This window comes from Lepisosteus oculatus, unplaced genomic scaffold, assembly GCF_040954835.1.
Source record: "Lepisosteus oculatus isolate fLepOcu1 unplaced genomic scaffold, fLepOcu1.hap2 HAP2_SCAFFOLD_88, whole genome shotgun sequence".
NCBI lineage: Eukaryota > Metazoa > Chordata > Actinopteri > Semionotiformes > Lepisosteidae > Lepisosteus > Lepisosteus oculatus.
The window spans coordinates 556,657-567,500 of record NW_027168426.1 but is presented as its reverse complement, the minus strand read 5'-3'; the positions used below and the strand labels follow the sequence as shown (position 1 = coordinate 567,500).

Here is a 10,844-nt window from a genome sequence, read left to right as displayed (position 1 = left end):
ATTTCATTCATTGAGCACGGATACAATAGAGGTACAGCCATTCACTGTTTGACATGTCTGCACTGGTACAGAACCGAGCAATCAGAAAACGGGTGAAACTGTCTTTAGACTCAGCATACAGTACCGAGGCCCCCCATGACCAAATAAAGGCTAACCTCGATAATCAGCCTAAAGAACGCAGACTACAGCAAAACGACTGACTTTGAAAAGGGAATGAACGTCCGGAAGGAGTAGTGGAACTAGCTTGAGATGCTTCTCCGGACCCCTAACTAAAAGCCAGCGAGAACCAGCAGCGGCGTCCACTCCTGTCGAACCGGGATCCTTCCGCAGCCACGCAGCTCGTGGTGTCCTAACCCTCCCGTATCTGATTTTGGACCAAGCACATCAGGGGAGAGCGCGAACGCAGTCCCCCACTACCAGAAATTATGCAGTCGAGATTCCCACATTTGGGGAATTCGCAATGGCCGAGCCTCGCCCTGGGTGAACTTCCTTCATGATCAAGGTATCTCCCCTGCCAGGTAAGTATGAGTTAAACAGGCCCCTGCAAGCGGCCCGCACCCACAGCACAAATCGCGCAGCCTAGGCCACCTCCTCGCCCCGCACGCCACCGCCTCCTGCTGGGCCCACTCTTTCACACACTCACACGCCACACTAACACTCAAAAGTGTGGGCAAAACGAGAAAACGAGCGCGCCATTTCCTACACATCTGCAGTCGCCGTTGCGCATTCGCAGCATGTCCCGGGATGCAATTCGGCCTCATTTGCATAACTCCAGACCGGCAGATCGCCACGCAAGCTCGCGACGTGCGCCTGCCACACACCGAACAAACCTTTTCAGCAATTTCCAAAAAACGGGCCTGCTCGCCTGCCCACAAGGCTCCGTCTCTTACCTGCTCTCCAGAGCCTGCTGCCTTCTGTGCTTTTCTCTCGGCACCGCTGCAGTGCACACAACTCCTGCAGCGGGAGGGGGGGAGAAAGTTCCCGCGCTCCGCCGCAGGGAAGGCTCGCTCCGTGCGCACACGTCCTTTCGATGCCAGTCCAACAAGTGCTCCGCATTAGCTGCGTCGGGGCTCCGGCGTGTCGCACCTCACCTCACCTCGCACTGCCCCCTCCTTGAATGTCTGCCGCTGGGCATGCCCCGCTCTCCTCCGCCTTATCTTATCGCGTGTGAGCACCGACAATGGCCACAATGCCGGGGAATGGCACCTGTAAAGTGTTAATTGGGGCACAGGAACAGCCCGTCTCGTCTCGGGGGGGCCGGCTTCAGAGACAATACAGCAAACACAGCGGGGCGGGGGAAGAAGACGACACCACACATGCGGGTACATTCAGCTCCGGCGGGAACAAGACATTTGTCGGTCTTTTCAAGTGCCGAGAGCCGAGCAATCCTTCACTTGTATCGTTTCTCCCCGGTGACTAGATCTGGCCCTGCGACTCTCGACTGGGCTCACCCCCGGGGCAGCCCAGCAGGTGTGAGCCTGGCCGGCACCCGGATGGGAGATTCCACCCCGGAAAAGCTCTGGTTGCTGCTGCTCCTGCAAGAGGTGTGACTGGGACCAGTAGGGAGCGCTCACCCTGCGGGCTGTGTGGCTCTCTTACGCCCCAGCCTCCTGATGGCGACACTCTGCTGCACAAACAGGCGCCGTCCTTCGGGGGAGGCGTCAAACCGAGGTCCCGACCCTCCTTGGCCATTAGGAAACCCCAGGGCGTCTCTCAAAAAGAGACGCCGGGGGTGTCCCTCTGGTGTTAGTGCTCCCCTTTACCCATCAGTCGGGGTCTCCTCCTAATCCCCGTCTTACCTGTAACAATCAATGACGAGGCCCCCCTGTCCGTGAGATTTAGTACTCGCGCAAGAGACCGGGGGCAGAGCGCGAACGCGGTCCCCCGCCCCCAACAAAGTTGGCGCTCCGGGTTCCCTCTCGGGGCCCTGCAACACAGCGGAAGGGCAGCGAGAAGGAGCCTCTTGCTCTGACGCCGCAAGGCCACAAGAGGGCGGAGGCGCCGCGCGCCCGGCCGACGTGTTGGACCGGTGCGCTTTATGTGCTGAAATAAACACGCGAAAGCCCCGAAATGTTTCCAGAGTGCTGTGCACTGGAGGTTTTTGTCTGGTGAAGACTTGCCTGGTGCTCCTCCGTGCAGATTGTTTGTCCTCCTCCAGTGCGGGACGAGCCAACACAAGGGAGCGCATTCGCCAACATCCAGGCACGCAATGCGATTTGGAAAGCAGCTCCTTTCCAAAGAGTTGCACACGAACGATCCTTCAGTCCCGCTCGGGGGGGCACGGAACCCCCGCCACACACAGCTTCAAGTAGCGAGTCAGGCGGCAAGGCTTTCGTTTACGGCCACACCACCCTGAACACGCCCGATCTCATCTGATCTCGGAAGCTAAGCAGCGTCGGGCCTGGTTAGTACTTGGATGGGAGACTGCCTGGGAATACCAGGTGCTGTAAGCTTTTGCTCTCCCGGCCAGCAGGGGTCGCCGTTGGTGCCGTAGGCTTTGGGAGGAAAACCTGCAGGATGGAAAGGTGATCTATAGCCTCATCTCTAGAGATGTTTTGTTGCTGTGGCATGCGTGTGACCCATATTCCAAAAAAAAAACCAGTCTGTAAAACGAATATCGAAGCTGCCTCTAAATCTGCAAATGAAGATGAGTCGATAAACCACTCGTTTTTCGTATAACTAGACATATATTCATTTGTTACCGATTTCATTCATTGAGCACGGATACAATAGAGGTACAGCCATTCACTGTTTGACATGTCTGCACTGGTACAGAACCGAGCAATCAGAAAACGGGTGAAACTGTCTTTAGACTCAGCATACAGTACCGAGGCCCCCCATGACCAAATAAAGGCTAACCTCGATAATCAGCCTAAAGAACGCAGACTACAGCAAAACGACTGACTTTGAAAAGGGAATGAACGTCCGGAAGGAGTAGTGGAACTAGCTTGAGATGCTTCTCCGGACCCCTAACTAAAAGCAGCAGCGGCGTCCACTCCTGTTGAACCGGGATCCTTCCGCAGCCACGCAGCTCGTGGTGTCCTAACCCTCCCGTATCTGATTTTGGACCAAGCACATCAGGGGAGAGCGCGAACGCAGTCCCCCACTACCAGAAATTATGCAGTCGAGATTCCCACATTTGGGGAATTCGCAGGGGTCAGCACAGCCGGAGTGCAATGGCCGAGCCTCGCCCTGGGTGAACCGATTTCGATTTTTAAGAACTTTATTTTCTTTTCACAAAAAAATACAGGACATCACAAATCAGAAAGCTTTACATTCATATACATACTTAAAACAGTATATATGATCACATCTCATTACATTTTGACATGGTAACAGTTACATAGCAACAATTTTCTTTTTTTCTGGTGCAAATCACATTCTTTACTTAAACTTGATAATGTTTTTCACAGTTTCTTGAGATATTGACCTATGCTCTCTATTTCCCACAGATTTTCTGCTTCCTCCCTCCCTTCTCTCCACAGATCTCTGAGGTAATAGTTCTCTCGGGTGATGAACAGGGCCAGGCTACCTGCTGCCTTGACTGGGATCTCGATGCCTTTGAACAGCCCCATGTTCCTCACTCTCCACAGGGCAACTTTCCCACTGTTCACCACGGCCCAGATCCTGTCAAACACGTCAGGAGGAAGTTTGACAGGAGAGATGCCGTATATGACGAAAGCAGCGGTCAGGGTAAATTGGGGCGAGAGAGCCAGCAACCAATCTTCAAACTGTGCCCAGAAGGCCTTAGCAAAAAAGCAGGACCACAGGAGATGGGATACAGTCTCCTCCTCGCCGCAGCCCACCCTAACGCAGCGAGGGCTGGGGGTGAGGCCCCTACGGTACAAGAAAGTTCGTACCGGTAAGCACTGGTGGACGACACTCCAGGCTAAATCTCTGTGAATGTTGCACAGAAACTTAGAGGATGTGTGTTTCCACACCTTCCTTGTTTGGGCTGATGTTAAAATGCCCACATGGGTCTGCCTATTGTTCTGGGGTGCAACGAAATCTTCCAGTTTTTGGACGCTGACATCTCGGAGGGGAATATGGCCAATTGGGTGAGATCTTAGAAAACTTTTAACTGTCCCATAAATTGCAGGGCATGTGTCAGAGAGTGGGACGTCCAGCTTGGGTCTGACACCCCACACTCTGAACACCTCCCTACCTACCCAGAGCCTGGAAAAATAAGTCGAGGTACGCGCTGCAGGTGCTGTTGCAAAGCCTCTCAGCACAGAGGCCAGGAAAATGCACAGCAGCTTCGTAGCAATATCTGGGACAGACTTCCCCCCTGAGGGTAGCGGCCTGTACATTATTTCCCTTCTGAGTCTTTCCTGCTTCCCACCCCATAGAAATTGAAACATCAATCTCCTCATCACCGCCGCAACACGGTGTGGGATTGGGAAGGTAGAAGCCAGAAAATTCAAGACAGGCAAGAGCTCGGCTTTGATGACCAGCACCTTCCCTGTCATGGTGAGGTCTCGGTCCTTCCATTGCATCAGTTTTTTGTTTAAGATTGGCAATTTGTTCTGCCAATTTACTGTTCCCATCTCTTCTCCAAAATACACCCCCAGGACCTTAATTCTCTTCTCTTGCAGCCTGAGATCATGTCCTTCTTTTGGCTCCCTCCAGTTCTGATAAAAAATCTCACTCTTAGATTTGTTAATTTTTGCGGAGGAAGCCAAAGAGAAACGATCACAGCACTGCAGAGCTCTGCTAATTGAGGCATTGTCAGAGAGGAGCAGGGTGACGTCATCCATGTATAGAGATGTCTTTACCTCTCCTCCCCCACTTCCAGGCACTGGTATCCCATTAATGGCCTGATCCTGGCGCAAGGCACAGGCTAAGGGCTCCATAGCCAAAACGCATAACAAGGGGGATAATGGGCAGCCCTGCCTCACCCCTGAACAGACTTCAAAGGGGCGTGATCTATTGCCATTAACCATGACTCTGCTGTTGCTACCTGTGTACAGCAGGTTAATCCACTTTCTCATGATGGGGCCAAACTTCATGTGCTCAAGTCCCGATGTTAAGTACTGCCGGTTTAGGCGGTCAAAGGCCTTTTCTAGGTCTACACCTAAAATGCAAAGAGGGAGGGAGCGATCCTCAGAGTACAGACAGACATCCCTCAACAAGGCCAGGTTGTCGCTCATCAGGCGTCCTGCTATCCCACAAGTCTGTTCTTTCCCTACCAGTGAGGCCACTACATTTTGTAGGTGCAGGAAAAGGGCTTTGGACAGGATCTTAGTGTCCACGCCTAACAGGCTGAGGGGTCTCCAGTTCTTTATGTCATTTTTTGCTCCTTTCTTAAACAAGAGAGAGATAGTGCCTTCTCTTAAGGAGTCAGGCAGCAATTCTGTCTTATATCTTTCCTCGAATAGGACCAGTAGCGGATCCTGAAGCAGATCCCAAAAGGTGCAATAAAATTCTTTAGGGAGCCCGTCAGCACCTGGAGTTTTCCCCTTCTGTAAGCTCTCCATAGCCTGTCTCAGCTCTTCTACTGTCAAATCCCTCTCAAGTACTTCCCTATCTTTTCACTCAAAACGTTTTCTAGCTTTGAGGTAAAAAAATGAATTTCTTCATCCTTTACCTCTGTAGAGCTGTACAGTCTTGAGTAGAAGGCCTTGGTGCAGGAGAGGATAGCACTCGGCTCTGTTCTCTCTCGTCCCTCCTCATCAACTACACTTTCCATGACAGACTTGGAGCCTACCACTTTCCTGAAAAAGAAGCGAGTACACTTCTCATTTTCTTCCAAGAACTGCACTCTGCCTCTTAACAGCACTCCTCGACTACTTTCTTCGGCTATGCTCCGGATGTCCTTTTTTAAAAGGGTGATATCCTCGAGCACATCGAAGCCACTGTGCAGCATCGTGTAGAGACGCTGCAGCTGCCTCTGTTTCCTGGCTAGCACTCCTCTCCGTCTGGCAGCAGCCTTCCTTCCCTCAGCCATGAAAAAGGTCTTTGTCCTCATCTTCACCTCCTCCCACCACTCTCCTACTGACCCGTACAGACACTGCAAGGACAGCCACTGTGATAGTTTCTCCTTGTAGCGGGATACTACCCCCTCGTTCTCTAGCAGCTTTGTGTTGAGTTTCCAGAGGCCTGGGCCAAAGACAGTCCCGCCCTGGAGTTCCACTCTACACCCTAAAGCCTGATGATCTGAGAAGAAGACAGGCTGAAGAGTGACCCCAACAACTTTCACTCTCTCTGAGACAAAGCAATAGTCAATTCTGGAGCTGCTATTCCTCCCTGACCATGCATATCCTGCTGTTGTGGGATATATACATCTATATGTGTCTGAGAGTTTAAAGTCTTGAACTAAGTTTTGCAGGGCCAGTGAGCTGGAATCCAATTTTATCGGAGAGCTAGACTGCCTGTCTGTGTGCTCTAAGATACAATTAAAATCCCCTCCCACTATCACGTCTGTGCTACTTAACAATAGGGGAGAGAGTGCCTTGAGTAGCTCCACCCTTCCTCCCACGTCAGTAGGACAATACACATTGATTAGCCGCAGGTTAACGGTCCCCCATTCCACATCCACACACAGCAACCTGCCATCTATGACCCTCTGAATACTTTTCAATTTGAAAGCCCATCCTTTGAAAAGAATGGCCACGCCAGAGGCTCTGTTGTTATTGTCCCCTGACCAAACAGAAGGCCCTTTATCCCACCTATCTTCAAAGCTTTTATACCTCTCTTGATAGGCTAAAGCACACTCCTGCAACATCAACACATCTCCCTCTCTCTGCTGGAGGTAATCAAAGACACACTGACATTTAACTCCGTCATTGATACCTCTGGTGTTAAGAGAAATTATGTTTAGAGCCATATTACATAAGAAAGTGGAACCAGTCTTTACAAAACACATTTCTCTTCGGTCTCACCTGTTACCTTCTTCTTTTTCTTTTTCTTCTTACCAATTTCCTGCCAGCCATCCTCTGAATGAGCCTTCATCAGGGTGGCAGCAGTAAAAGCATTCACGGAGTCCATTTCAAGGAAGGGGGTAGAGGGAGGGGTGGAGGGGTTCCAGCTGTCCCCATCGCCATTCTCTCCTTCCTCCTCGCTCGGGGAGAAAACAGAGTCATTTTTCCTTTTCCTCAAGTCCAGCTCCTGGGAGCACTGAGGGGAAAGGGGTGCAGCCGATGCACCAGTCTCCTCTTCCCCCTCACCCACCAGCTGTTGCAGATCCTCCGTGATGGACTGGATGGAGGAGAGGAGGGCATCTGTAGCACTTGCAGAGTCTGAGAAAAGCAGCTCCGCTGAATCCTGGGTATCGTCGCTGGACCCGCTCCACCGGGGGGCCCCACACTGGCCCTCGTTCTGAGGAGCAGGAGTGGGGGAGGGGTCCTCGCTGTTCTCGGGGGTTTTCAAACCCTCGTGCTTGTCTGGTGCAGTCTGCGGTTGTGGGAGCGTAGTGGATTTCTCTTCCACCGGCCCCGGAGCCACAGCAGGACTGATCCTGGCTGGAGGCTGAGACTCTTTGTCCAACAAGGGTTCTTTGTTTGACTTGTTGTTTGCTTTGGCTTTTCGGGCCGGTTTGGCTGAAACAAGCACTGCCACATCCTTTCTCATTTTGAGTTTATTGGCGTAGGCGTGAGGGCAGTTCTTAAAAACGTGTCCTTCCGAGCCACATAAATTGCACTTTGGCAGCATTGAACAGTCAGAGGCTAAATGTCCCTGTTTGCCACAGGTCTTGCAGCATTTCACAGTGCAGGAAGATGCCAGGTGTCCCACAGCACCACAGCGCCGACACACCTTTGGTTGTCCCACATAAAAAACATAGCCATTGCAGGCGCCCAGCCGGATTGTAGAGGGCAGGTGCCTTAAGCCTCCATTTACATTGTCCGGTAGTAAGCGAACCTCGAATTTCCTTGCTCCTGTTTTTATACCGTCAACATCTCTAACCTCAGTTCCATGGTGGACGGTGCAGTACTGGTTAAGCCAGGTGTGAATGTCCTCCGTCTTTGCCAGTTCCGAGAACATAACAACATGCACCGTTTTCCTCTCTCTCTGTGTCAGAGGCTGCAAGTTGATCTTCTCAAGTGCAGGAACTTTCCCTCTTTTTGCCTCAAACACATCCACGCATTGTTCAAACAGAGGATAGGTACCAAATACAACCTCAAATGCTTTCTGACCTGGGAGAGCAAAGATGAAATCCAAGTGCCGAGGTTCAAAGCCAAGTTCCTTCTGTAACACTTTTCTGCTGAACTGCATACGATCCATGAAGAGGTCATCCAAAAGCTCAAAACGTACAGCATTCTTGCGGGATCCAAAGGTTGCCATCTCAAACTGCAAAACAAACACTGCTTCCACAAAACAAGAAAACAATCCAACTACTCCAACTACAGGCTGATCAAGGTATCTCCCCTGCCAGGTAAGCCGAGAGCCGCAGGCGATGAGCCCGGAGCTGAACGGGCCCCACTGGCTCGTTTGTAAGGCCAGGTGCATTGCCAACCACGACCGGCAGGGCAGAGGCCTTGAAGGCAGCCTGGGCTCCTGCAGCTGTCCAGCCACGCACTCTGGTTTCTCTTCATCTCGTACAAATCTTTTGCCTTTTACTAAAGATTTCCATGAAGAGGAGCATGAATGAGTTCCATACAATTTTTGTGCTTTCCTGCCTTCGGGTGGGGCGCAGCTGGGCTGGTCAAAGAGAGAAAACAAAACCGCTCACAATCACTCTTATTACTGCGACTGTGGCCGTCTGCTCTGCGAGTCCTCGGTCTCCGCCTGTCTGATTGGTGCTCTTTTCTTTGGGGGGCGGGAAGTGTCCGGCCGCAAATATGAAGCGTTACAGCAACGACATGCCATGAGACGATTGATAACGATTTCCATAGGATCCACGCGGTTGCCTGGCAACCGTCAGCTTTGCGCAGTGGCAGTATCGTAGCCTGTGAGGTTTAGCCGATGCGCGATTATTGCTAGTTGAAAACTTTTCCCAATACCCCGCTTCCGCCGGTTTGCAATACAATCGGCGAAAGCAATTCTTGACAGTCTCGTCAGAGACTGAGCAAGGTGTTTAAAGACAGATTTTGTCATGGTAACATCATGGTAGAAAGAAACAAGCTTGTTACGTCTCAACAGAAACACTCTTTAGCTCTTTCAGCGTTATGCAGAGAACAGCGTCTGTCGAGATCACTTTTGAGTCAGCGCGAAACGCCGTGTGCTGTCAGTTTGATTTCATATTGCTCGTAGCGGCGCCCGGCTTTTGTCTGTCAAACGTTAGGTTGCCCTTCTTCATGCTGCATCGTCGGCATGAGTGGAGCTTTTTAAACGTCTGTACTTACTGCGCCTCATAAGAAATCGTTTGTCCCCGTTCAAAACAGATTGTGCGATGTCCTGCAGCGTTCGCAAAGCAAACCTTTGACAGTTTGAAAGAGGAATTTATTCTGCTTCCTGTGCGTGCAGTAGTTACAAAGTTGAACGTCTTTACACGATCTGCCGCAGATCTTACAAACGAGCCAGTGGGGCCCGTTCAGCTCGGGGCTCATCGCCTGCGGCTCACGGCTTGCGAGCGTGCCCAATCCGTGCGATAACTCGGAAAACACCCGGCCACACTGTGCCGGAAACGACGCACTCTGGGAAGCCGCTATGCAAAGCGAGGTCCCAAGATCCCCTGCGGCCGGACACTTCCCACCCCCCAAAGAAAAGAGCGCCAATCAGACGGCCGGAGACCGAGGACTCGCGGAGCAGACTGCCACAATCGCCATAACAAGACCGATTGCGAGCGTTTTTGTTTTCTCTCTTTGACCAGCCAGGCTGCGCCCCACCCGAAGGCAGGGAAGCACAAAAATTGCATGGAACTCATTCATGCTCCTCTCCACGGAAATCTTTAGTAAAAGGCAAAAGATTTGTACGAGATGAAGAGAAACCAGAATGCATGGCTGCACAGCTGCAGGAGCCCAGGCCGCCTTCAAGGCCTCTGCCCTGCCGGTCGTGGTTGGCAATACACCTGGCCTTACAAACGAGCCAGTGGGGCCCGTTCAGCTCCGGGCTCATCGCCTGCGGCTCACGGTTTGCGAGCGTGCCCAATCCGTGCGATAACTCGGAAAACACCCGGCCACACTGTGTCGGAAACAACGCACTGTAAGGCACCTTGAAGCGTGCACCCCCAACATTCTTCTTTGCACATCTGTGAAAGGTAAACTCTTGAGCAAACTCTGAACCAGCTCTAAGGAAACTAATCCGATTAGACGTTACTTTGACTCATCCTTTAAGGGACCCTTGATAATTGGAGAAATCAATGATTTCGAATGAATTCTGTATGCGTCAAAAGACAGCTATACACAGAAAACATGCAGGACACTGCTCATGATGTTTCCCGAGCCGAAACACAGTGCGTTTTTCCAAGCCATCTGACAAAGCCCGCCCACTGAAAACTGCAGCAGATCGTGTAAAGACGTTCAACTTTGTAACTACTGCACGCACAGGAAGCAGAATAAATTCCTCTTTTCAAACTGTCAAAGGTTTGCTTTGCGAACGCTGCAGGACATCGCAAAATCTCTTTTGAACGGGGACAAACGATTTCTTATGGGGCGCAGTAAGTACAGACGTTTAAAAAGCTCCACTCATGTCGACGATGCAGCATGAAGAAGCGCAACCTAACGTTTGACAGACAAAAGCCGGGCGCCGCTACGAGCAATATGAAATCAAACTGACAGCACACGGCGTTTCGTGCTGACTCAAAAGTGATCTCGACAGACGCTATTCTCTGCATAACACTGAAAGAGCTAAAGAGCGTTTCTGTTGAGACGTAACCCAGTGGGCAAAAGACGTATAATATACGTCTATTAAACGCATACCTTAGACGTCTAAATGTGGTCTGCAATTCGTCTAGAATGAAATTCTAA

General features: G+C 51.4%; 5 non-coding genes and 1 pseudogene across 5 annotated transcripts; 3 read left to right on the top strand and 3 right to left on the bottom strand.

Moving 5' to 3' along the window:
* Positions 1-385: 385 nt before the first annotated feature.
* On the bottom strand, positions 386-526 carry LOC138236337 (U1 spliceosomal RNA; annotated as a pseudogene).
* A 1,808-nt stretch (positions 527-2,334) lies between these two features.
* LOC138236273 (5S ribosomal RNA) lies at positions 2,335-2,453 on the top strand. The gene has a single exon (XR_011188566.1). It is a non-coding gene; the product is annotated as a 5S ribosomal RNA (ribosomal RNA).
* A 625-nt stretch (positions 2,454-3,078) lies between these two features.
* Positions 3,079-3,248, bottom strand: LOC138236344 (U1 spliceosomal RNA). Its single transcript, XR_011188632.1, has one exon. It is a non-coding gene; the product is annotated as a U1 spliceosomal RNA (small nuclear RNA).
* A 5,263-nt stretch (positions 3,249-8,511) lies between these two features.
* On the top strand, positions 8,512-8,628 carry LOC138236292 (U5 spliceosomal RNA). The gene has a single exon (XR_011188584.1). It is a non-coding gene; the product is annotated as a U5 spliceosomal RNA (small nuclear RNA).
* Positions 8,629-8,858: 230 nt separating this feature from the next.
* LOC138236274 (U4 spliceosomal RNA) lies at positions 8,859-9,000 on the top strand. Its single transcript, XR_011188567.1, has one exon. It is a non-coding gene; the product is annotated as a U4 spliceosomal RNA (small nuclear RNA).
* Positions 9,001-9,757: 757 nt separating this feature from the next.
* Positions 9,758-9,874, bottom strand: LOC138236288 (U5 spliceosomal RNA). Its single transcript, XR_011188580.1, has one exon. It is a non-coding gene; the product is annotated as a U5 spliceosomal RNA (small nuclear RNA).
* Positions 9,875-10,844: the final 970 nt, after the last annotated feature.